This window comes from Saimiri boliviensis, chromosome 3, assembly GCF_048565385.1.
Source record: "Saimiri boliviensis isolate mSaiBol1 chromosome 3, mSaiBol1.pri, whole genome shotgun sequence".
Taxonomy (NCBI): domain Eukaryota; kingdom Metazoa; phylum Chordata; class Mammalia; order Primates; family Cebidae; genus Saimiri; species Saimiri boliviensis.
The window spans coordinates 47,331,762-47,358,252 of NC_133451.1; the positions used below are offsets into that span (position 1 = coordinate 47,331,762).

General features: G+C 43.6%; 1 protein-coding gene and 1 pseudogene across 6 annotated transcripts in view; one reads left to right on the forward strand and one right to left on the reverse strand.

Annotated features, from left to right (window-relative positions):
* FRYL (FRY like transcription coactivator) overlaps positions 1-884 on the reverse strand; it is a 275,206-nt gene extending 274,322 nt beyond the window's left edge. For all 6 annotated transcript variants that reach the window (XM_074396110.1, XM_074396104.1, XM_074396108.1 and 3 more), the window contains exon 1: positions 663-884. The gene's annotated coding sequence lies outside the window, so the exon portion shown is untranslated. The remainder of the gene's footprint in view (positions 1-662) is intronic.
* A 22,449-nt stretch (positions 885-23,333) lies between these two features.
* On the forward strand, positions 23,334-24,096 carry LOC104652290 (phosphoglycerate mutase 1-like; annotated as a pseudogene).
* Positions 24,097-26,491: the final 2,395 nt, after the last annotated feature.

Sequence of the window (26,491 nt, forward strand, 5' to 3'; positions counted from 1 at the left end):
CGGCGCGGGCACAGCGCCCGCACCCCTCCCCACGGCCGCGAGCGGTGGGCGGAGAGACCAGAGCAAGGAAAAGGCGGACAATGCCGGGCCAGGCTGGCGCGCTCCGTCAGTCCCCGCCAACCCTGCCCGCCAGGGCCCGCCAGCCGCCGAGCTCAGTGTGCTCCTCAGCTCTCCCTTCCCAGCCCGGGCGGCGGCGCCGTGGCCGCCGGTCTCTGTCCGCCGCCGCCGCCTTCCTTCCCGCGGGGCGGCTCCCGCGAGTTGGTGGCGAGGCGGCGCGCTAGTGGAGCGCGGCTCGCGAGAAGGCGGCGCGCGAGGGAGCGCCGGGCGCGCGCGAGGGGAGCCAGGCACCGGAGGGGAAAGGGAGGCGCGGGAGAGCCGGGCGCGCGGCGCTCCCCGCGGACCCGACGCAGCTCGGGCCGGTTTTCGGTTGAGGCTGGGGCTGCGCCGCGGTTTGGTGTCCGTTACGAGCGTCGGCCCGGGCGGCGCCGCTTGCCAGCCATCCCGGCCCGCCTCCCCTCGGCGCCCACCAGGAAGGGCAGCGGGCGAGGGCCGGCGACCTCGTCTCGCGCCCGGGCTGCGCTGCAGGCTACGGGCATCCAGGCGCCTGCCCCGGAGCTGGAAGAGAAAGTAAAATGAAGCGCCTTTCCCCAGTCAACACCTACCCGTCCCCAGTCCAAGTGCAGCTGCCTCGCTCCTCCAGCGCCGCCGGTCCCCGCCCTCGGGCCCCTGGCTCTGTTCTCTTGACAATGGCGCGTCCCCTTTAAGGAATAATCCGATCGGAACCGATCTGTGGTTAAACCTCCCTCCGACTCTGATTTTAACCGGATTTCTCCCTCGCTCTCTCCCAGAGCCCGACGGGCGCCCGGCGGTGCTGCGAGCTCTGCCCACCCCCTTCCCTGCCCCGCCCACCCCCTGGCCTTCCTGATTGGTGAGAAACACTACAACAGGAACAGCGGCCCTCGCCCCCCACCGGACAGGCCAGCCGCCGCTCAAAGTTGCTCCCACCTTCTCCCCGCCCCTTTTCCTGGGTTGGTCCTCCAGCTAATCATTCTCTGTCCTCGCCTCTAACGTCGCTTTGGAGAATTGGCAGTCAAGCCTCATCCTCCCGCCTCCGGAAAGCGAACTTTATTTTTATTGGTGAAAGGACATCTTCCTGTATACCTGATTGGGCAAGGCAGGAACTAGTCTGCACGCCCCCTACCATTATTACTCTCCCTTTACGGGCTTGGGAAACAGCCGCAAAGTCCTCCCCACTTTGCTTTCGAGGAGCGCCTTTCCCTTTAAATGTTGTTGGGGGTCTACAAACTCATATCCTATATTGAAGAAAGCTGGAAAGGGACAAGAGAAAAATTCAAAATTTTCTCCCGATGAGTATTGCATCCAGAGCTGGCGCTCGAATCCTGCGGAACCTTATCCTGTGGTCCAGTGCATGGAATGGTTAGAATTGAGTTAGAATACCTGAAAGTACAGTGCTAATTCTTCCTGAGATTTACTCAACAAGTTTCATCCGCTGTCCGCTCTACTTATACCATTGGTTGCACTGGCATTTTGCCACCCGGAAGAGCTTTAATCAAGGTATCTGAAAACCTGGAGGTTTCCTTGCTTGTCAAGTAATTGTTCATTGAGAAAAGCATTTAAATTATTTCCATTACAAGTTCCGTTTAAGTCACGTCCTCTGTGACGTTCTGGCGTTTGCATGAGAACTGTAACTTTTTTGAAAAAATTAAGTAGACGGTATCCTTATGTCATCGTCAAAGTGTAAGACTTCTTTCCCCACACCCCAGGTCAGTTGAACCCAAGTGGGTACCATAGGCTGATTCTTGAACGACTGAGGTGCCTTTCAGGAGAAAACGCAACTCTCTAAGGGAAAGAGGGAGTCTGATACCAGCCGCTTGACCCTGAAGCGGAACCTCACTCATTGAAAAGAGAAGAAATTATGGGGAAGCCTAGTGTGGGGTCTGCATTAGAATTTCCCCAGTTTCCCAGGGAAGCTGTAAGAACCAAAAGGTTCGTTTCCACTAAAATCGAGCACAGGTGCAGCTTTTGGTACCCATCTAAGAATGTTAGGGGAAAATGATTATGTGTTCTCTTCCTCTTTGTCAATGAACTTTGGAAGACTGTACCCCAGGGTACATTTGCAGTGATACCCCCAGCAGAATCTAATGGTGCCAAGAAAGTGTCAGTGCTCAGCAGTACCCTAGAAAAGGGGCTTCGTGACAGAAGGGTAAGTAAACATCAGTAGTTGGCAATCCACAGGACTTTTCCCCCAAGTTCAGGTGAAAAATTTCATGAGGCTACCCAGAAATAAGGAAGAGCAGGAGACAAAAGTGAACGTTGTGGGAAGGTGTCACTACTTGGGGCAAGAGACAATGAACTATCTAGGTTGCATTTATATGGCCTTCACAGATGCATACGTTCTACCAATTAAGTCCTTATAACTAAACCCCTATGCTTAGCCTATTCTGATTTTACTGTATATTAAAACTGCAGTCAAGCCAAACTAATACTTCTGGTTTACTCATTTACTACTCTCAAACTTTGAGACTGCTTCTGTGTTCTAATATAAGAATAATAATATTCAGAATGTTCTATGCACTGATATCTAGTATGATTTTCTGGAGATATCCAGCATTTCAGGCATGTTCACACCTGCAGTTCAAGGTCTAGGTGATGTTTTCATGTTTTTTCTAAACCACCTGTCTTGTGATATCCAGCTTGCTACTGCCATGTTTTGCTGCACTGGCAGACTGGGCGTATAACTAGAGAAGGCAGTCTACAGTAACCTCTAGATTCTCTTACTTGTATTGAACCAACTATGCTGAGATCATCATCTTTCAAATATAATTTGTATTATTCTTTTCTCTAAATTTTTCATATTTGCCCACAAGAGGATGATTTATCACTTTTTAGCCCACACATGCAACTTCCTGCTACTAATACTCCTACTGGTATTTTACAGCAAAGAAGAATTATAAAAATCTACAAACCTGGAGCTTACGATGTCAGGTTATTCTTGAGAATGTGCAGTGTTGCTGAAAGCAGCCCCAGTTCTAACCCTGGAGAACTTTACAAGTTGTACTTTATCTCCCTCTGTTAGTTTCCCATTCTAAGCCCAATCCCCACTCTAAAAAAAAAAAGAATGGTTCTCAGCTGGGTGCAGTGGCTCACGCTTGTAATCCCAGCACTTTGGGAGGCCAAGGCAGGTGGATCATGTGAGGCCAGGAGTTCAAGACCAGCCTGGGCAACACAGTGAAACCCCTTCTCTACCAAAAAATAGAAAAATTAGCTGATGGGAGTGGTCATGGGCCTGTAATCCCAGCTACTGAGGAGGCTGAGGCAGGAGAATCACTTGAACCCAGGAGGCAGAGGTTGCAGTGAACCAAGATTGCACCACTGCCCTCCAGCCTAGGCAACAGTCTCACTCTGTCTCTCTGTCTCTCTCTCTGTCTCTCTCTCTCTCTCTCTCTCTCTCTCTCTCTCTCTCTCTCTCTCTCACACACACACACACACACACACGGGTGCATGCGCTAATGCAAATAAAGCTTTTTAAATTCTTGCATATAGATGTTTGTTAAAGTATTTTAAACGGTGAAATATGGCCAGGCATGGTGGCTCATGCCTGTAATCTCAGCACTTTGGGAGGAGAGGTGGGCAGATCATCTGAGGTCAGGAGTTCAAGACCAGCCTGACCAACATGATGAAACCCCATCTCTACTAAATATACAAAAATTACCAGACATGGTGGTGTGTGCCTGCAATCCCAGCTACTCGGGAGGCTGAGGCAGGAGAATTGCTTGAAATCAGGAGGCAGAGCTTGCAGTAAGCCAAGATCACACCACTATACTCCAGCCTGGGCGACAGAGAAGTAAAAGGCACTGTGCAAATAAAGACACCTATATTTAGTTTAACCTCCTCTGTCTACCTAATACTAAAAATACCTTTGAATTCAGGACCCAAGAGCATATAAAGTGGTTTTCAGATTAGACTTTTAAATTATTTAGAGGAATGAGCAGTTCATCTGTCATTTTTTTTTCTTTCTTTCTTTCTTTCTCTTTCTTTCTTTTTTTCGGGGGGCTTTGAGGTAGGGTCTTTTGATGTTTCCCAGGCTAATCTAAACTCTTGGTCTCAAGAGACCCTCCTGCCTTGGTCTCTTTGAGTAGCTGGGATTACAAGCATAAGCCACCGAGTTCAGCTTGTCTGCCACTGTTTGAATGGTTATCTAGTACTATGGTGAAATCATTCTGGAACAGTTTTAAAATCTGTTATATTTATGTGTGCCTTAAAATATTGCTCTAGTAAGTATGAATTTCTAACTTTAAAAGATGACAAAAAGCAGTTTTAAATCTGTTCCTAGTTTATGGGTTGACGGAAAATAGATGGAACAAAAGTAGACATTCTATTTAAATGTATTGCCACCACCTATATCAACTCATTATCTCATTTGAGAAATTCATGAATTATCCGAAGACCTGAGAAATTTTTTGGTTGGGGGTAAATCAGTTACATGAGCATACCTCTAGCAAAGGAGTATGCAATATGACTGATCTCCTTTGGGGGGCTTCTGTCTGTTGATAGAGAAGCAGAAAAACAAAGGACAAAGGAAACCCTCATTAATTAATCCTACCAACTAAACAAAATAAATGGACCACTTGTTTCAGCAACAGAAGCAAACTGTTGACCATTGAGAAAAGCCACCTGCAGGTGCTTTTGAACACAAGCTGCCCCAGAGACCCAAAATGCTATTGTCTAACACAGGGGTCAGCAAACTTTCCCTGTTAAGGGCCAGACAGGAAATATTTTTGGCTTTGCAGGCCATATGGTCTCTGTTACAGCTACTCAACTGTGCTGCTGTAGCCTGAAAGTGGCCAAAGACGATATATTATAAATTAATATGTAGGGTTATGTTCCAATAAACTTTATTTATGGACACTGAAATTGAATTTCTTTTCTTTTTCATGTGTCAAGAAATATCACAATTTTTTTATTTTTTTCACCCACTAAGAAATTTAGAAACCTTTCTTAGCTTGCCAGCCATAGAAAAATAGACGGTGGACTGGATTTGGCCCATGAGCTGTAGTATAAGGCCCTTTAATTTAATGTAAGTCTAATTCATTTAGAAAAAAAAAAAACTTTTTTTTTTTTTTGGTTGAGTGTCTAGTATGTGTCAGGCACTATGCTAGGATTGGGACTATAATGGTTAACAAGATAGACATGGTCCCTGCCCTCATGGAGCTTATAGTGTAATAATTAGAACTATAATAAATGGCTCTGAGGGAAAAGTACAGGGGATCTACACCTTGAATTGTAATCTAGACCAGGCAATCTGGAAAGGCTTCCCTGAGGAAGAATTCTTTGACAAGGACTGAAAAATGAGTGAAGTGAGAGATGGGAAAGAGGAAAGTATTTCAGGCAGAAGGCACAGCATGTGTGGCACCCTGATGGCATTGAAATAAGGCCTGTGTGCCTGGAAAGTGCAAAGTGAAGGCCAGGGAGGAAAGCAGTGAAGTTGGAGAAACAGGTAAAAGCAAAGGCTTTAGCACCCATAGGTCTTTATTCAGAGTAGTAGAGAGCCGTTGAAGGCTTTATATCAAGGCCGTGACATGTTCAGATTTGCATTTTTTAATTTTTATTTTATTTTTCAGAAAAACGGTCTAGCTCTGCAACACAAGCTGGAGTGCAGAGGAACAATTATTGCTCATTGCAGCCTCAAACTCCTGGGCTCAAGGAATCCTCCCACCTCAGCCTCCTGAGGAGCTAGGTCTATAGGCACACACCATCACACCCAGCTAATTTTAAAATTTTTTGTAGAGATAAGGTCCCACCATGTTTCCCAGACTGCTCCTGAACTCCTGGGCTCAAATGATCCTCTTACCTCAGCCTCCCAAAGTGCTAGATTATAGGTGTGAGCCACTGTGCCTGGTCTGCATTTTCTTTTTTCTTTTTTGAGACAGAGTTTCACATTTATTGCCCAGACAGGAGTGCAGTGGTGTGATCTCGGCTCACTGCAATCTCTGCCTCCCAGGTTCAAGCTATTCTCCTGCCTCAGCCTCCCGAGTAGCTAGGATTACAGGCACCCAGCACCATGCCCAGCTAATTTTGTATTTTTAGTAGAAATAGGGTTTTACCATGTTGGTCAGGCTGGTCTTGAACTCCTGATCTCAAATGATCCACCCGCCTCGGCCTCCCAAAGTGCTGGGATTACAGGGGTGAACCACTGTGCTCCGTCTGCATTTTAATTTTTATTAATTTTTTTTTATGAGATGAAATCTCCGTGTATTGTCTGGGCTGGTCTCAAACTGCTGGGTTCAAGCCACTCCTCCTGCCTCAGCCTTCCAAGCAGCTGAGATTACAGGTACATGCCATACACGGGGCTCAGATTTGCATTTTGTAAAGATCACTAGCTACAGTGTGGAGAATGAATTAGTGAGGGGGCAAGAGTAGTGATTACAATAGTCAAAGGCCTCTAGACCCTACACACTAGACCTCTAGATACTGCGCTCTAGACCCTAGACCCTAGAGCAGGCGTCCCCAAACTACGGCCCGCCCGCGGGCCGCATGAGGTCCCCTGAGGCCATTTATCCGGCCCCCCCACCCCGCCGCACTTCAGGAAGGGGCATCTCTTTCATTGGTGGTCAGTGAGAGGAGCACAGTATGTGGCGGCCCTCCAACGGTCTGAGGGACAGTGAACTGACCCCCTGTGTAAAAAGTTTGGGGACGCCTGCCCTAGAGTCACTAGTATTTTACCTATGCCAGTTACTGTCCTTAATGCTTTAATTATACCAATTCATCGAAAGTTCACAATTCCATAGAAAGGAACTATTACCCCCCACTTTACAGAGGATGAAACTTAACTACAGGCTGCCTTTCAATTTTTTCTCTTAGTACAGCCCCAGTTGCCTCTAGTTTAAAGAATTATGAGAAATAATTGCAGGAGAAAGATAAGAGTGAAGTAGAAGGAGAGGCAGAAAGAAAAGAAGATGTATTCTATGGAACCACAGCCTTGGCTCAGATCCTAGTCTCTTTTTCAAGAAATTATATTGTTTACTGGGAAGGAAGCTCAAATTCAACAATGTAGCTGCCTTGGGTATCAGAAGAAGCCCTTATGAGAGTACAGATGCTCTTTGATTTACCATGTAATTACATCCCAATAACCCATCATAAATTGAAAATACCATAAATAGAAAATGCATTTAATACACCCAACCTACCAAACATTATAACCTAGCCTACCTTAAACATTCTCAGAGTACTTACATTAGCCTACAGTTGGGCAAAATCACCTAACACAAACCCTACTTTATAAAAAAAAGTGTTGGATATGTCTTGTAATTTATTGAATACTGTACTGAAAGTGTGAAACAGAATGATTGTATTGGTACTTGAAGTACAGTTTCTACTGATTGCTTATTGCTAGTAAAGTTGAAAAGTCATAAATCGAATCATCAATATTCAGGGACTATCTGTAATCCCTGCAAAAATATATCCAATACAATACACAGAACATAATTACCCTAAAACAGTACTCTTTGTTTATCCAAGATTCAAATTTAACTGAGTGTCCTGTATTTTATCTGGCAGTCGTAAGGAAACGCATTCCTTCCCATATTCCTAGATGCAAGCTGGAGACACCTGGCCCCTTAAGATTTAGAAAATCAGCCTGAATGTGTACCTTAAACAACTCTAAAAGCCCTCTGGAGGATGTTTGTAAATTACCAGGGCAGGAATGTGGTAGTGAGGAATTATATTTTCACTTCTGCCTCAAGGCTCAGTCTCTCTCCTCTCAGGACTCTCTTCTAAAACTCTTCCAATGTACAGAAACACTGTGAGTGTGGCAGACTTCATGGGAGAACTAGGAGTTGAAGACAGCTGTCACATCAGGCATAGCCTGGAAAACAACTCAAAGTAGGATTTTTTGTTTTTTATTTTTTTGGAGACAGGATCTTGATCTACTGCCAGGCTGGAGTACAGTGACACAATCGCAGCTCACTGCAACCTCAACCTCCCAGGCTCAAGCCATCCTCCCTCCTCAACCTCCCTAGTAGCTAGGATTACAGGCGCATGCCACCAAGCCTGGCTAATTGTTTAATTTTTTTGTAGAGACAGGAGTCTCCCTTTGTGCCCAGGCTGGTCTCAAACTCCTTGGCTCAAGTGATCCTCCCATTTTGGCATCCCAAAGTACTGGGATTACAGTCATGAGCCACTGTCCGGGTAGGATTTAACATACTCTCTTTTTTAGAGTCCTTTCAGCCACCTAGCACCAATGGTTTCTCATGGTTCTCTGCCATAACCCCTGGGTCATGCTCTCTCTGTTGACACACCCTTTTCCCTCCTCTGTCATCTTCTCAACATTCTCTCAGTAGCCAAAAACGTCTCTCCTCCTAGAGAACAAATTCCTAAACTAAACAATTTTGACTTCCTCTCTCAAGTTTTGCAACCAGCTGATAGCCAAGACCTCAGGGTCTCGATCATTTATTGAGACATTCTTCCAAACAAAAACAGTTTGAAATTTTTTGCTGAGAAGAATTCTGATGCCAGCAGTTAAGACAATAACACTTTTTATTAAATTATTGCAATGGTATTTTTTTCTTTTTTTTTTTTTTGCCAGCATACAGGAAAAAGAAGGATATCTCTTTCAGTTGTCTCCAATGGGACCCATTTGTACTAGCTACATCATCATTCTCCTGGAGGAAATTCAATTGCTTTTTGCCCTGTCACTAGGTACAATAAAAGTTCAGGCATAACTCTAATGGGCAGCATTTTGGATTCCACTACAGATTCTGGATAAGCCTGTTGGTTTGTCTTTCTGCCTTAAAATCTAATTCTGAATTAAAGTTGATTATACTTTTTAAGGTAAAGAAAGAAAGTTTTGCTAATATGCCACAATCTTTTTGTAGCTGAAAGAATCACCTGATATTTTTGGAAAAGAAAGAATGAAAGGTACTGTTAGGTAATTATATGGTTTGGCTGTGTCCCCACCCAAGTTTTATCCTGAATTGTAGTTCTCATAATTCCCACGTGTTGTGGGAGGGACCTGGTGACGGATAACTGAATCATGGATTCCTCCATACTGTTTCCCCCATACTGTTCCCATGGTAGTGAATAAGTCTCACAAGAGCTCGTGATTTTATAAGGGGTTTCCCCTTTCATTTGGCTCTCATTCTCTCGTGTGCCACCATGTAAGACACGCCTTTCACCTTCTGCCATGATTGTGAGGCCTCCCCAGCCACATGGAACTGTGAGTCCATTAAACCTCTTTTTCTTTATAAATTACCCCATCCCACGTATGTCTTTCTCAGAAGCATGAGAACCGACTAATACAGGTAAACTCAGACAACAGTGAGGAGGAAAGAGGAGGCAGGAAGATATGAAGAAGTTGGGCTCTCTGGGACCAGAGACTTGGCTCAGACCCTAGTCCGTTATCTTTTCCAAGGTTTATCTTCTAAATTTAGCTTTACTCATCAGCACTTTCCAGGTAGCTCCTAGATAATGCAAAAGCCACATAAATGTATACAGACAGTAATCTTGCTACTCAATTAGCATAATAACAAAGATCTATAAACAAATATATCTGCCATGCCATCTATCACAGATACAGTGAAAAAAATATTCGGTCATTCAGATACTCCTCTTAAAAACAGCTTTGCCATAATTATCTCAGAATTATTAATAATAGATTCATCCATTGAGTAGTGTTTGGTTTCTTTCTTTGTTTGTTTGACCCATCCAAATAAAAGCCTTCATGTTTTACTATCTTTCTGCAAGTGTAAATCTGGCCTGAATTTTAGGCCGGACTTTGGGACAACATGTATGTATGAAACTAACTTATTAAGTATGTAAATAACAAGCAAATTAGTAATAAACTAGCCACACCGGTAAAATGATAATAGAGAAGCAGAGGCTCAAGTTCAAGGTGCAAAACAACATGCAATTAATTTGTCATTTTTTCCTGATGTTTATCACACCAGAAATTTTTTATCTGCTACATATGATAAAGTGGCAACATACTAAAACTAAAAAGAGAAAATCCTCTTTCAGTAAATTAGCCTTTTAACACAGAAAAAAATCCACAGTAACTGAACAATAATCTAAACTGTCCTTCAAAGAGATACCTCACTTTAAATCTACTTCAGAATGAAAACTGATTACACTTTTCAAGGTAAAGAAAGAAGGTTTTGGTAAACATGCCGTAATTTGTTACCACTGAAAGCATCACTTGATCTTTTTAGAAAAAAAAAAAAGGAAGAAGAAGAGTGAAAGGTACTATTAGGTAAACTCAGGTAAACAGTAAAGAGGCAGAAGGATATGTTTTTAGAGAATTTTGCTCTTTCCTTCAATCAATGAAGCAATGTACATCTTTAACTGTGAGGGTTTTCCCCCTGCACAGGAAAATTCTCAACTTTGCATGCCCCAGTATTTTGGCAGGTCACATTTTCCATAGACAAGTTTTACAAACCATATGTAGATATCTGGTGGCTGTTGTGAAATCCCACTTAACACAATTCAGTATTTTGGATCTATTTATAGAAGTCCTGCTATGTGAACATTTTTAGCCTGTACGATGTCAGCCTGGTAATTTTCATGCAAGTAAGAAAACAATTTGTTCTAGCCTCCAAAATGGTACTAACATCAAAAATGTCCTTCACATCAGGGAGCTTATGACTAAAGAATTTCCACAAAATTAGTAAAAATGGTGGCCAAGCACTTAAGTGGCAGTGCCAGTGAGACAGCAGTAACTTCATGGCCAAGATAGCAGAGGCAGAAGTCGTTATTGAATGATTGTGAGAGAGAAAGTATCTGGGTTTCAAGTTTCAATCTCTCTGTCTCTGGATATGAAGGCTTTTTTTTTTTTTTATAGGAAACAAATTCTATTCTCTCTGTCGCCCAGGCTGTAGTGCAGTGGCGCAATCTCAGCTCACTGCAACCTCCACCTCCTGGGTTCAAGTGATTTTGTGCCTCAGCCTCCTGAGTAGCTGGGATTACAGGCGCTAGCCACCACATCCAGCTAATTTTTGTATTTTTAGCAGAGAAGGAATTTTGTCACGTTGACCAGTCTGGTCTCAAACTCCTGAGCTCAGGTGATCCACTCACCTCGGCATCCCAAAGTGCTGGGATTAGAGACATGAGCCACCGTACCCAGCTGGATACGAAGGTTCTGCCAGTCTCAGAGAATCTGGGTTGTTGTTGTGCTTGTTTGTCTGCTTTAATGACAATTACATTACAGACCCCAACCTGTTTTTCCAGCACCATCTCCCACTATTCTGATTTTTTAACCAAATTGGCCTATATGCCGTTCCCCAGATATCTTTACTGCCCTTGCCTACATCACAGAGAAAGGTCTCAGGAGACTGCCATCTAAGAAGGTTAACAGAAAATTGGAGAAAGCAAGGGTATAATATTTTATCATTGGCATTCTGGTTCATACACCATTGTTACAAGTTTGGATAATGTCAGGCCAGTTCATTGATAGTAGCTGGGAGATAGAGCAGTCTGGCTGTATCCCCTGTGAGTGGCCCTAAGAAACCTGTAAATGAAGGCCAGGTGCAGTGGCTCACGCCTGTAATCCTAGCACTTTGGGAGGCCTAGGCAGGTGGATCACCTGAGGCCAGGAGTTCGAGACCAGCCTGGCCAACATGGTAAAATGCCATCTTTACTAAAAATACAAAAATTAGCCAGGCGTGGTGGTGGGTGCCTGTATTCCCAGTTACTTGGGAGGCTAAGGCAGGAGAATCACTGAACCTGGGAGGTGGAGGTTGCAGTGAGCTGAGGTTGCACCACTGCACTCCAGTCTGGGTGACAAAGCATGGCCCCCTCTCAAAAAAAAAAAGAAGAAATCTGTAAATTAATCTGCAGTGAGTAGACTAGGATAAACAACAGAGTCCTGGGAGGCCAAGGCGGGTGGATCACAAGGTCAAGAGATCGAGACCATCCTGGTCAACATGGTGAAACCCCGTCTCTACTAAAAATACAAAAAATTAGCTGGGCATGGTGGCGTGTGCCTGTAATCCCAGCTACTCAGGAGGCTGAGGCAGGAGAATTGCCTGAACCCGGGAGGCGGAGGTTGCGGTGAGCCGAGATCGCACCATTGCACTCCAGCCTGGGTAACAAGAGCGAAACTCCGTCTCAAAAAAAAAAAAAACAGAGTCCTTTTAGTATATTCAGTACTTATCAATGGACAGGCCCGAGGGGGCGCAATCTGTTATCAGTGTTTACAGACCACACATAAGTATCCTTGAGGAATCTGGAAATGAGAAACGTCTAAAGGTCATCTTGGAACTTATTTTAAAGCCAACGGGTGATGAATCAGAGAAGTCCAGAATCATTATGAAGAGACAGAATGGCTCCTAACCCTACACACTTCAGAAAAGGATAAAATGTGCCATTGTATCTAAAAAGATAAGCATGTCCATCAGAATGGGAATGGTTAGCCACAGAGGTACACAAATAGAAGAGCCACAGAAAACTGCTGGCAGCCTTCATTCAAGCCCTTATGGAGAGAGGATACCTTGATTGAAGGCCTCAGTTTGTCAATCCGAGTGGTAAGAATTTTATTACTACAAGTGTTTTACATGTGTTCACTTGCTGACTTCTTAAAAATATCATGTAGTGCCGTATTGGTCAGGGTTCCTTTTTTTTTTTTTTTGAGACAGAGTCTTACTCTATTGCCCAGGCTGGAGTGCAGTAGCATGATCTCGGCTCACTGCAACCTCTGTCTCCCAGGCTCAAGCTATTCTCGTGCCTCAGCCTCTCAAGCAGCTGGGATTCCAGGCACACACTACCACAACTGCCTGAATCTTGTATTTTTAGTTTCACTGCATTGGCCAGGCTGGTCTGGAACTCCTGACCTCAAGTGATCTGCCTGCCTAGGCCTTCCAAGGTGCTGGGATTACAGGCATGAGCCACCATGCCCTGCTGGTGAAGGTTCTTCTGCTGCAAATGAGAAAAGCCAACCCTGACTAGCTAAAGCAAGAAGGGGAGCTTTAGGAGAGGACACAGAGACTTCTTAAGACAGGGGAAGGCTGCTGAGCCTCAGATGGGCCTGGAATAGGGAGGTGGTGGGCATTACTCCAGGCTCTCTCTCCAGTGCTTATGGTCCCAGTCTCTGCTTCTCTGGGCAAGCCTGCTTCCTTCCCCTCTCCTTTTTTTCTGCAGAGCCAGAGTCAACTAACTCTGGCAGCACACGGACAGGCATCATTAACTCCACTGAGGCAGCCTCCAATCCCAAGTTTACGTGACTTCATTCAAGCAAACAGACCAGACTGGATATCTCTGGGTCTAAATTGCAAATTCCTATGAAAGAGAACCTGATTGGTTCTCTTTCACATAAATAAGGAGTTCACCCCTTATTCATTTCCCTGTGGACAGTGGTGCAAGGTCACAATATCAAAATAGGGTTACTAGAGGTCTACATAGAGGGAGGACATGAGACAGGGAGGGAAAGTGGTTATCGTTAGAGAAGTAAACCAGAGTGTCCTGTGAAGACATCCCAAAAAGTATCTAGTACAGGGAGGGACTTTTTTTTTTTTTTTTGAGATGGAGTCTCGTTCTGACGTCCAGGTTGGAGTGCAGTGGCATCATCTAGGCTCACTGCAACCTCCACCTCCTGGGTTTAAACCATTCTTCTGCCTCAGCCTACCAAGTAGCTGGGACTACAGGCATGCACCACCACGCCTGGCTAACTTCTGTATTTTTAGTAGAGAAGGGATTTCACCATGTTGGCTAGGCTGTTCTCCAACTCCTGACCTCAAGTGACCTGCCTGCCTCAGCCTCCCAAAGTGCTGGGATTACAGGCATGAGCCACCATGCCCAGCTGGTAGGGACTATTATTATCCCCATTTTACAGTTAAGAAAATGAAGGCATTCAGAGCTTAAGTAACTTGCCCAAGGCCACAGAGCTAGTCAGTGGCAGACTCAGAATCTAAAATCAAGTATGTCTGAGTCCTAATCATTATGCTATGATGCATCTCCAAATTCCTGCTCAGCAGGCAATCTTCTTAGTTGATATGGCTTTTTATAAAGGTTTACCTACAGTCATGAACTGACTATACAGACTTCATATATTCCAATTCCTATAATCATTATACTTCTCATTATAAAGTAATATATTGGCATTCTGGTTTATACACCATTATTGCAAGTTTGGATAATGCCAGTCCAGTCCTAAGAAGTGGATCTGTTCTTAGTATGTTGACAATATTGGGTTCCAGAGCTTGTAAAGCTAAGCTAATGTTTAATGGTTGTAAATTTCACCATCGTGGCCATTGTCAAGGGTCTTGGCCTTAGCCTTACAGGAGTAATGCATGTTCCTAGGAAGTTTCTTAAAGGACAGTTGCTGGAGTTTCTGACATGACAATACCTTTCTTACTTCATGAAACATTTTGATTTCTACAAAGATTAGATCTTTTTTTGCTATTAGCTCCTAACCCAAAAAAGCTAGGTTTCTGTCTGTACCCTTAGCAATTTCCATTTTCCTTTCACATGCTCATTCCACAATTATTTTTAGTGCCAATTATATGCCAAGCATGTGGTAGGCACTGTGAATGCAGCAAATAACACAAGCACAGTCTCTGCCCTCAGGTTGTTTATTGCCTAATCTAGCTTAGAATTTGAGGCAAGCTGAATTCTCCTAAGAGGTTTTGAGAGGAGAATGAGAATAAAGGGAAGAGAAAAGAAAGGAGAAAAGTGATTTGTGGGCCTTTTTCTACAGGAGGGATGTATAAAAAGGGAGTAGAGAAGAAACAGAATTTTGGGTTTATTCAAAAATAACCCAGGGATAGAGTTCATGAATGCTTATTAATATATTAATCGTGACAGCAATATCTTCCATCCCACATCCCACTATTAAAAAAAGAAGTGCATTGTGACATGAATAACCCAAATCAAGGCCCACTTGGCTAAAGAGCATCTAGCATCAGCAACAACCAAAGCAGGATATGATTATGAGTCTCTGACACATCCATGGAGTTCACTGCCTCATCACCTTAACAATCAATCCACAAATACATAAATATGAGATTACAAATGCAATTTTCATCAGCTGATAGATTAATCTGGGCCTCAGCATGCTTAATTAACCAAAACACTGCTAAGTTTTTGTCTATCCTAAAAGGAAATTCAGATTTTTTTATGCGCCTCATTTTTCCTCTGTGACAGGAACAAGTCTGGCATATTCAAAGGAGAGCAGAAAAAGAGGGAGAGTTACAGGGATGAGGTCAGAGAGGTGGGTCAAGACATTAGGGCCTTGTAAAATGGGTAAAGACTGGGTGTGGGCTGGGTACAGTGTTTCATGCCTGTAATCCCAGCATTTTGGGAAGATAAGGCAGGAGGAATGCTTGAGCCCAGGAGTTTGCAACCAGCCTGGACAACAAAGTGAGACCCTGTACCTACAAAAAATAGAAAAAATCAGCCATGTGTGGTGATGTATTCTTGTGGTCCCAGATACTCAGGAGGTTGAGGTGAGAGGATTATTTGAGCCCTGGGTGGTTGAGGCTGAAGTGAGCTATGATCATGCCATCGCACTCCAGCCTGAGACAGAGCACGATCCTGTCTCAGAAAGGAAGAAGGAAGGAAGGAAGGGAAGAAAAGAGAGAGAGCGAGAAAGAGAAGATCTCATGAGATCTGGTTGTAATAAAAGAAAAAAAGAAAGAAAAGAAAAGACAGAGGGGGAGGGTGGGAGAGAAAGACACAAAAGAAAGAGAGAAAGAGAGAGAGAGGGAGGGAGGGATGCATGGAGGGAGGGAGGAAGGAAGGAAGGAAAAAGAAAGAAAGAAAGAAAAGAAAAAAGAAAGAAAGAAAGAAAAAGAAAGAAAGTCTTTAGAAGGAGTGACTAGTGAAGCAGGAAAAGCAAGAAGAGTGGAGACCCTGAAAGCCAAGTAAAGATATGTTTAAGGAAAGAATGAATGATTGTCAAATCAAATGCTGTTAAGAGGCCAAGCAAGATGAGAACTGATATGCGACCTCTGGATTTAGCAAGATATAGGTCACTATTGGATTTTTAAAATTTAATTTAAATTAAAAAAATTTTTTTTTAGTTTTTTAAAATTTTTATGTATTTATTTATTTATTTATTTTAGAGACAGGGTCTTGTTATGTTGCCCAGGCTGGCCTTGAACTTCTGGGCTCAAGTAATCCTCCCATACTCAAGTAGCTGGGATTACAGGCATGAGCCATTGTGCCCAGCTTGCCATTGAACTGGACAAGAGTAGTCTTAGAGAAATAGTCCATTCCAGCTTTCTAGGGTAATGCTGGCATGGAGTAGTTAGAATGCTGTAATACTAGAAAAGAAGTGAATCAAGTTGAAAATGCGAGGTGACAAAGTAAAGACAGTAAAAATAGACATTTTTGAATGGACCATTTCTATAAAAGGCAGTAGGAAAACGTGCCACATTTGAAGAAAGATGTGCCACGTAGTTGAAAAAAGATGAGGATACTAGAGAGAATTTATATCCTGCTGTATCCTGATGGGAGTCATCAAGAAGAGAGGAAAAAATTGTGGATGCAAGGGATACTGAAATCGGTGGTGGACCAAACGGATGGAATCTAATGCACATGTGGAAATGCTGGCTTCAGACGCGAGCACTGATGGTTTATGCGAGGTAGCAGAAGGGAGGGCACAGTGCATGGCTATAGATCCTGGCAGGCTGGTAGACTTAGTGAAGAAAAAATGAGTAGCTTTTTTTCTTATTGCTTCTATTTTTTTCCAGTTCAAAGTGTGGTCATTATCTAAAAGCAAGAAATGGAGTAAGAATGTTTGTAGTTTAAAGGAGGAAGGGAAGGTGTGAAATAATTATCTAGGAGAGTGGAAAAGGCCAGGAAAAATGTAGCAAGATTGTTAAACAGAGTCAGAGTTGATTTGAGATGTATGGTTAAAACAGTATTGAAGGAAGACCAGTCAACATAGTTACATATTTTTTCTAACAGTGTTCAACTGTTCAGTGCTGATGTGAAGTGGATAGCGAATTATGTTTCAGACAGAGTTAGGTTTCTTTAGCAAGATTGGAGAGTGAGAGGAACAAGGCAGTTGGATGTCCATAAGGAGAAAAGAAAGTAATATGCATGGAATGATGGATGGTGAAGAAGTGGTAGGTCACTGGATTGGCTGCTCCAAAGATTATGGTTGAGTGTGGTGATAGGGATAGAGCTGGAAAGAGAAGGATGACTGATCATAAGAGTATAGGATTCTAGAAATCAAGATTTTTGTTTTTGTCCATTAGATCATGAATAATAAAAACGAAAAGTTAAATAAATAAACAATATTTGGTGGATGATATGGTAATAATAAATTCTCATTTATCAAGGTGTATGACCATGATGGTGTTTTGTTGGAATGGAGTGGAAGAAAATAATATTGGACATGAGAAGTCCACATGTGGTGGCTTAAACCTGTAATCGCAGCACTTTGGGAGGCTGAGGCAAGAAGACTGCTTGAGCTCAGGAGTTTGAGACCAGCCTGGGCAACAAAATGAGACCCTGTCTCTACAAAAAAATAGAAAACATTAGCAGGGTGTGGTGGTGTGCACCTCTGGCTGCAGCTAATCAGGAGGCTGAGGTAAGAGGATCATGTGAGCCTAGAAGGTCAAGGCTGCAGTGAGCTGTGATCACACCACTGTACTCCAGCCTGAGTGACAGAGCAACAGCTTGTGAAAGAAATAAAGAGAGAGAGAGAGAGAAGAAGAGAAAGAGAAAGGGGAAGGGGAAGGGGAAGGGAGGGAGGGAGGGAGGGCGGAAAGAAGGAAGGAAGGAAGAAAGGAAGGAAGGAAGGAAGGAAGGAAGGAAACAGATTAAGGAACCGAGAGGCTAGGGTATTTACAAGAATTATTTTTTTTGTGGATGCTAAAGTCATGAATCATAGGACTTAGGGATAGTGATAGAGAGAGAAAAAAATAGATGCTTAAATCTTTGTTGAATAAGCAAGAGTTAGTAAGTGGCTGGTAGATGACTCAATAAAGAAGAGTAGTGGTCTGTTGACATGTGCTTCAAAAAAGTTAAGGGGTTTTGTTTATTTTGTTTTTAGGGAGGAGGAACTATAAAAATATCTAAAAGCAATGATAAGAAACAAGGATATCACCTCACCTCTAGGTCCCATGAAAATGAGATGTAGGAGAAAACAGTGACCACTGAGAGAGCTGAGAGTGTAGTTTCTTCAAAGGTGAGACAAACTTCAGTTCAAGAAAGAGGAACCATAAATTCCAAAGCATATAGTGGAAGAATTTGTATGGTTGGGGAAGAGTGGGAAATTGACTCAGATCCATGAATATACTAAACTGTCTCAATGATAATGAATGAAGCAACCGTTTTGAACTCTGTGTTTGCCTGAAGTATACGACATTTGGCATAATGGGATTAATGCTGGTTGTCACTTAAGGGAAGGTATCAGTCTTCCTTTCTTAAAAAATGACAATGTGGCTGGGCGCGGTGGCTCACGCCTGTAATCCCAGCACTTTGGGAGGCCAAGGTGTGTAGATCATGAAGTCAAGAAATTGAGACCATCCTGGCCAACACAGTGAAACCCCGTCTCTACTAAAAATACAAAGATTAGCCAGGTGTGGTGACATGTGCCTGTAAGTCCCAGCTACTTGGGAGGCTGAGGCAGGAAAATCGCTTGAACCTGGGAGTCAGAGGTTGCAGTGAGCTGAGATCATGCCAATGTACTCCAACCTGGTGACAAAGCGAGACAGTGTCTTTAAAAAAAAAAAAATTACAACATATTTCTTTCTTTATTGGTTCATACTACATGGGTTTACAGCTATAACAGACAAATGTAAGCATGCTTTATTTTTATATAGATTTAAAGGGGTACAAGTGCAGTTTTTCTATATGGATTTATTGCATAGTGACGTCTGGGCTTTTAGTGTAACCATCACCCGAATAGTGTATACTGTACACATTAGGTAGTTTTTCATACCCCTTCCCCCTCCCTCTCCCGCTCCTTCACCCTTCTGAGTCTCCATTTCTATTATTTCACTCTCTATGTCCACGTGAACACATTATTTAGCTCTCACTTACAAGTAAGAACATGTGTATTTTTGACTTTCTAAGTTATTTCACTTAAGATAATGGTCTCCAGTTCCACCCATGTTGCTGCAAAAAACATGAATTCAATCTTTTATATGGCTGAGTAGTATTTTATGGTGTTTATGTACCACACATTCTTTATCCAATCCTTTTTTTTTTTTTTTTGATGGAGTCTTGCTCTGTTATCTGGGATGGGGTGCAGTGGCACAATCTCAGCTCACTGCAACCTCTGCTTCTCAGGTTCAGGTGATTCTTCTGCCTGAGCCTCCCAAGTAGCTGGGATTACAGGTGCCTGCCACCACACCGGGCTGATTTTTTATATTTTTAGTAGAGATGGAGTTTCACCATGTTGGCCAGGCTAGTCTCAAACTTCTGACCTCAAGTGATCGCCTGCCTTGGCCTCCCAAAGTGCTGAGATTACAGACAAGAGCCACAGCACCAGGTCTATCCAAACATTTGCTGATGTCCACTTAGGATGATCTGTGACTTCACTGTTGTGAATAGAGCTGCAATAAACATATGAGCTAACTTTTTTACATACGATTTATTTTCCTTTTGGTAGAGGTATCAGTTTTCTTTATAGCCTCTGCTTTGTGCCTGATTTCGTAGCACTTAGTAAGAGAGAGCCAGGCGGCAGCCTTGCCAACTGTGCAGGCTTCCCTTCCATCCTGCTGAAGATAGTATGACAGGCAGTAGGGAGAGGGCTGATTTTACCAGGGCCAATGAGCTTCTCATGGCCTTGTTTAAATCTTTCTGAATTTAGCCATCAAGAACACATTCCTTTAGAAAATCCCTTCCTTCAGTGTCCAAAGGTGTAGGACTAGCTATGGCTCCCAGATTAGGAGATGAGATTGACCTTTCCAAGATTTATACCAATGAAAGTTGATGTGATGTGATGGCTCAGTCTCAAAGGAAACCAAGTCACTAAGGAAAAAAATGTTGTTTCATCTGGGCACAGTGGCTCATGCCTGTAATCCCAGCACTTGGGGAGGCCAAGGCGGATAAATCACGAGGTCAGGAGTTCAAGACCAGCCTAGCCAACAAGGTGAAACCCTGTCTCTACCAAAAATACAAAAAATTAGTTGGGCGTGGTGGCAGATGCCTGTAATCTCAGCTACTTGGGAGGCTAAGGCAGGGGAATTGCTTGAACCCAGTGGGTACAGGTTGCAGTGAGCCAAGACCGTGCCATTGTACTCCAATCTGGGCAAGAGAGCAAGAGCCTGTCTTGAAAAAAAAAAGGCAAAGAAAAAACTGTTTCATAATTGATGTTTGTTAAAGTCCTTAAATTTCATGATACATAAATAGTAGATATGAAAATAATAATTGGCTGGGTATAGTGGCTCACACCTGTAGTCTTAGCTTTTTTTTTTTTTTTTTTTTTTTGAGACAGAGTCTGACTCTGTCACCCAGGCTGGAGTGCAGTGGCACAATCTTGGCTCACTGCAACCTCCACCTCCCAGGTTCAAGCGATTCTCCTGCCTCAGCCTCCCAAGTAACTGGGATTACAGGTGTCCACCACCACGCCCAGCTAATTTTTGTATTTTCAGCAGAGACAGGGTTTCTCCATATTGGCCAGGCTGGCCTCAAACTTCTGACCACAGGTGATCTGCCCGCCTTGGCCTCCCAAAGTCCTGGGATTACATGTGTGAGCCACTGCGCCTGGTCTAATCCTAGGATTTTGGGAGGGGATTACTTGAGGTCAGGAGTTTGATATCAGCCTAGGCAACACAGGCAGACACCCCATCTCTACAAAAAAAAAATTAAAAATTAGCTAGGTTTGGTGGCACATGCTTGTCGTCCTATGCTGGAGGCTGAGGTGGGAGGACTGCTTGAGTGGAGTCTGCAGTGTGCCATGATCACGCACGCCACTGTACTCTAGCCTGAGCAACAACAACAAAAAAGAAATAAGAGAAAAGAATTGCTGTTGTTGCTGTATTATTTTCTTTTTGGCGGTTGCAATCTTAATTCTTAGCATCACTGTTAAACATTTAACATTCACCATTTATCAGGATATAGTTTAAAAATTCAAAGCAGCTCAAAGCAAATGAAATTAGCAACAGTTTAAAACAAAACAAAACCAAGTGAAAACTTAACAGGCTGCTAAGTGTTTATCCAGCAATGAATTGTGCTGTATAAATAGGAGGAGGACTACAGTTCAAAGAATTGAAACTCATGTCCCAACAAGCTAAAAGCTACTAAAAGAGTCTGAGTATAATAGGCTTTTACCCATCTTCCAACACTCTTAACAAAAAATCATGACACAGAATGATGTTTGAAACCATGGGTGTTTTATTTTAACATTTCAAGTCCAAGGTGTTAATGTTTATTACTGGAGTTTGGAATGCCCAGCTGGCTGCACTAGGAAACTGATCAAACATCCTTGAGTCTTGTTGGAATGCAACATACGGTTAATACATATAGCCTCTGCTTTGTGTCTGATTTCTTAGCCCTTAGTAGGAGAGAGGCAGGTGGCAGCCTTGCCAGCCGTGTGGCCCTCCCTTCTATCCTACTGAAAGTGGCATGACATTAGGGAGAGGGCTGATTTGACCAGTGCAGGTGGCCCAAGCAATTTAAAAATGCACTGTTATTATAATGATTTTGAGTAAGTCTTAATGAAAGCTAAATTCAAAATATAGTGGAGAGATAGATGACAAATAAGATTTGATTAAAAGGATTTAAAAAACAGAACATTTCCATAAAAGTTTGAAATAGATGGCTCTTGGGCCGGGCGCGGTGGCTCAAGCCTGTAATCCGAGCACTTTGGGAGGCCGAGGCGGGCGGATCACGAGGTCGAGAGATCAAGACCATCCTGGTCAACATGGTGAAACCCCGTCTCTACTAAAAATACAAAAAATTAGCTGGGCATGGTGGCGCGTGCCTGTAATCCCAGCTACTCAGGAGGCTGAGGCAGGAGAATTGCCTGAACCCAGGAGGCGGAGGTTGCGGTGAGCCGAGATCGCGCCATTGCACTCCAGCCTGGGTAACAAGAACAAAACTCCGTCTGAAAAAAAAAAAAATAGATGGCTCTTGTGTGCTCGATCTTTTCCATCTTTACAACTTCACCTATGTGCACTGTATAGTTATTACTCCCCTTGAGAAAAGCCTCCTTTCCAGATTTTTTTCCTCCTCAAGTCCTTTCCCAAAGCTGCTGCCAAAATCAACTTCCTCTGTTGCCATTCTGACAATGTCACTCCCTTCCTAAAATTCCCTTTAATGGCCTCTGTCAGTCTTTATTCAAGAGGCAGACTTCTTGTGCTGCCTTTAGGAAAAACACACTATTTATTTAAGACTCCGATTTATTTAAGGCTCCTACCTATTTTTACAAATCCACATGTCACTTCCCTCTCTATGTAGACTGATTACCTTTCAATGCCTTCTTTATATTTATTAATGTTTAGATTGTAAATATTTTCTCTAGTTTTGGCCAATAAGAGTTCCTTATTTTACTGCTATCCTTTTTCATCTCTACCCCAGTGCAAATCTATACACACGAAAAGTCTTTGGGAGCTATTCTCCCAAAATTTGATTATTTTTGAAGAATTACGCAAGAAATCATGAATTAAAAATTTTTGTCTGCTTAGAAACTAAACAACATCAAAAACAAAGTACTTTTAAAGAATAAAAATAATATTGTGGAATTTCCCTAACGCATGAAAAGACCTTTCAAAATGAGTCACATGGCCCGGTGTGGTGGCTCACGTCTGTAATCCCAGCACTTTGGGAGGTCAAGGCAGGTGAATCACCTGAGGTCAGGAGTTCAAAACCAGCCTGGCCAACATAATGGAACCCCTCTCTACTAAAATAAGTACAAAAATTAGCTGGGCATGGTGGCAGATGCCTGTAATCCCAGCTACTGGAGAGGATGAGACAGGAGACTCGCTTGAACCTGGGAGGTAGAGGTTGCAGGGAGCCAAAATCGTGCCATTGCACTCTAGTCTGAGCGACCAGAGTGAACTCCATCTCAAAATTTAAAAAAAGAATAATAGGGGCCGGGCGCGGTGGCTCAAGCCTGTAATCCCAGCACTTTGGGAGCCCGAGGCGGGTGGATCACAAGGTCAAGAAATGGAGACCATCATGGTCAACATGGTGAAACCCCGTCTCTACTAAAAATACAAAAAATTAGCTGGGCATGGTGGCGCATGCCTGTAATCCCAGCTACTCAGGAGGCTGAGGCAGGAGAATTGCCTGAACCCAGGAGGCGGAGGTTGTGGGGAGCCAAGATCGCGCCATTGCACTCCAGCCTGGGTAACAAGAGTGAAACTCTGCCTCAAAAAAAAAAAAAAAGAATAATAATAAGTAGGCCGCATCCCCATCCCGCAGCCATGGCCGCCTACAAACTGGTGCTGATCCGGCACGGTGCAAGAGAGTGGAACCGGTTGGAGAACCACTTCAGCGGCTGGTACGACGCCAACCTGAGGCCCGTGAGTCACAAGGAGGCGAAGCACGGCAGGCAGGCGCTGCTAGATGCCGGCTATGAGTTTGACCTCTGCTTCACCTCAGAGCAGAAGAGAGCGATCCGGACCCTCTGGACAGTGCTAGATGCCATCAATCAGATGTGGCTGCCAGTAGTGAGGACCTGGCGCCTCAATGAGCGGCACTGTGGGGCTCTAACCGATCTCAATAAAGCAGTAACTGCTGCATGGTGAGGCCCAGGTGATGATCTGGAGGCGCTCCCGTGATGTCCCACCACCTCCAATGGAGCCCGACCATCCTTTCTACAGCAACATCAGTAAGGATCGCAGGTATGCAGACCTCACAGAAGATCAGCTACCCTCCTGTGAGAGTCTGAAGGATACCACTGCTTCAGCTCTGCCCTTCTGGAATGAAGAAATAGTTCCCCAGATCAAGGAGGGAAAACAGGTACTGATTGCAGTCCATGGCAACAGCCTCAGGGGCATTGTCAAGCATCTGGAGAGTCTCTCTGAAGAGGCTATCATGGAGCTGAACCTGCCAACTGGTATTTCCATTGTCTATGAATTGGACAAGAACTTGAAGCCCATCAAGCCCATACAGTTCCCAGGGGATGAAGAGACCGTGGGTAAAGCCATGGAAGCTGTGGCTGCCCAGGGCAAAGCCAAGAAGTGAAGGCCAGTGGGCAGGCTGCTGTCCCCAGGAACACCCTCCCTGCCTGTTGCATCCCTCTACTCCTTCCCTCCTGCACATGTCACACTGACCACATCTGTGGGCATCTTGAGTTGTAGCTGCAGATGGGGACTGGTGGCTTTCATTTTCATTTTAGCCATTTTGTTTCCTGTACCCACTCCCTTCATACATTCTAGTCAAAATAGCACTTCTAGGGCACAGGTTCTCAGTCCAAGCTGTGAAAAGGCTCCCCTTATCCAAGAGAGTTTAAAGGTAGTGACCTGGGTTCTTGCAAGTGCTTTGTTTACTAAGGACTTGTAGGGAGGAACCATGCTAAGCCGTGACCAATGAGGAGAAGCAAGAGAGCCTGCCTGCCCCCAGGAGCCAGTCTTCTGCTGCCTGCAGTCAGGCCACTGCCTGGGGATCTAGTCATTCCAGGAGAAGATGAATGTAACCTGCATGGTGATGTGACAACTGTTTCCTCCCTGACCCCAGAGGAGCTGCCTCTAGAAGGTTGGATCAATCCTGAATTTAGTTTAGGTGTTACATTTACCTTTATGTACATATATATATATTTTTAAGTATAGTATATATAAATAATACAAAACAGTAACCCTTCTGGGGTTTCTTGTGGTGGTTGAAATAGTATCACATGTGGCCATCAGAAAATAAGCCATTCCTCATATCAATATGGGATCAGCCCCTTGACCTCTGAGGGGCAGTAGTGCTTCCTGCTGTGTGTTTTCGAATCCCTCCCCGCCTTGTTTCGTGGCAGTGAAATGCCTCTTGGTTCTGTCCAAGTGTCTCTTTCACTGATTTCTGAATCATGTTCTGGTTGCTTGGCTCCGCCACATAGGTCCAGTGTTCAGTTGAGCATAACTGTACTAAATCCTTTTTCCAGATCAGTATAATAAAGGAGTGACGTGCAATAAACAACAACAAAAAAGTCACAGGAAAAAATATCTAATATTATGAACATGAGCAACTTCTAGGAAAAGGTGCTCCAGATTCTGAAACACACTAATGCTATGTTCTCTTATTTCATCTTTTTTTTTTTTTCTTTTTAACCTAGAAAACCTGAATTCAAGACCCAGTTTGGTTATTTGCAAATTGTGGATTTTTGTCATTTAATCTCTTTGAGCATCAGTTTCTTGTTGGTAAAGCAAAAATAACAATATCTATACGGGCCTTTTGGACAATTCAATGGCATTTGTAAAGTAAAAAGTGTTATACAAATACAGGAGATTATTATTACTTCCTTCAATTGTTCCCTTTTGATTGTGAACTTTCCCAGGATTTCCTCTTTTCATACATTTTTATTTATTTTTATTTTTTAGAGACAGTGTTGTTCAAAGGCTGGAATGCAGTGGTACCACAATAGCTCACTGCAGCCCCAAATTCCTGGGCTCAAGCGATCCTCCTGCCTCAACCCCCAAAGAAGCCAGGACTGCAGGTGTGCACTACCCTGCCCTGCTAATTTTTTATTTTTTACTTTATAGTGGTGGGGGATCTCACTGTGTTGCCCAGGCTGGTCTCAAATTCCTGGCTTCAAGTTGTCCTCTTGCCTTGGCCTCCCAAAGTCCTGGAATTAGAGGCATGAGCCACACATTTTTACCTGGTGATAAGTCTAGTAGTGTTGTTACAGACCTACTATCTAAATGGGAAACTGTGCTAAAGAGCTCTGAGCTACTGATAGTATTTTTTTTTTTTTTTTTTTTTTTTGAGACAGAGTTTCGCTCTTGTTACCCAGGCTGGAGTGCAATGGCGCGATCTCGGCTCACCGCAACCTCCGCCTCCTGGGTTCAGGCAATTCTCCTGCCTCAGCCTCCCGAGTAGCTGGGATTACAGACACGTGCCACCATGCCCAGCTAATTTTTTATATTTTTAGTGGAGACGGGGTTTCACTATGTTGACCGGGATGGTCTCGATCTCTCGACCTCGTGTCCACCCACCTCGGCCTCCCAAAGTGCTGGGATTACAGGCTTGAGCCACCGCGCCCGGCCTACTGATAGTATTGCTAATATTTTTTTCTCTCAATCATTATTGTACTTTACAGGAAACCAGACATACTAATTTTATTTTTTTCTGATTATAATTTTTAACATATAGAAAGCTTATAAGAGAAAATAAAATTTATTGGTAACTTCGCCATCCCCCCCAAGAAAAACCCAACTGTTAAAATTTTGGTGTATTTTTTTTTTGTATTTTTTCCAGGCACCTTAAATGAATTATCTAATTTGTTCTTCAAAACAACCTTGTGACCTAGGTGCTATTACCACGTTCTACCTTTCACAGAAGAAAAAAATCTGTTCAGAGACATGAACTTGCTGAAAGTCATGTAGGTCAGGTGATCAGGTTAGGAGTTGAGTGCTGGCTGCCTGATGCTAGAGTCCTTACT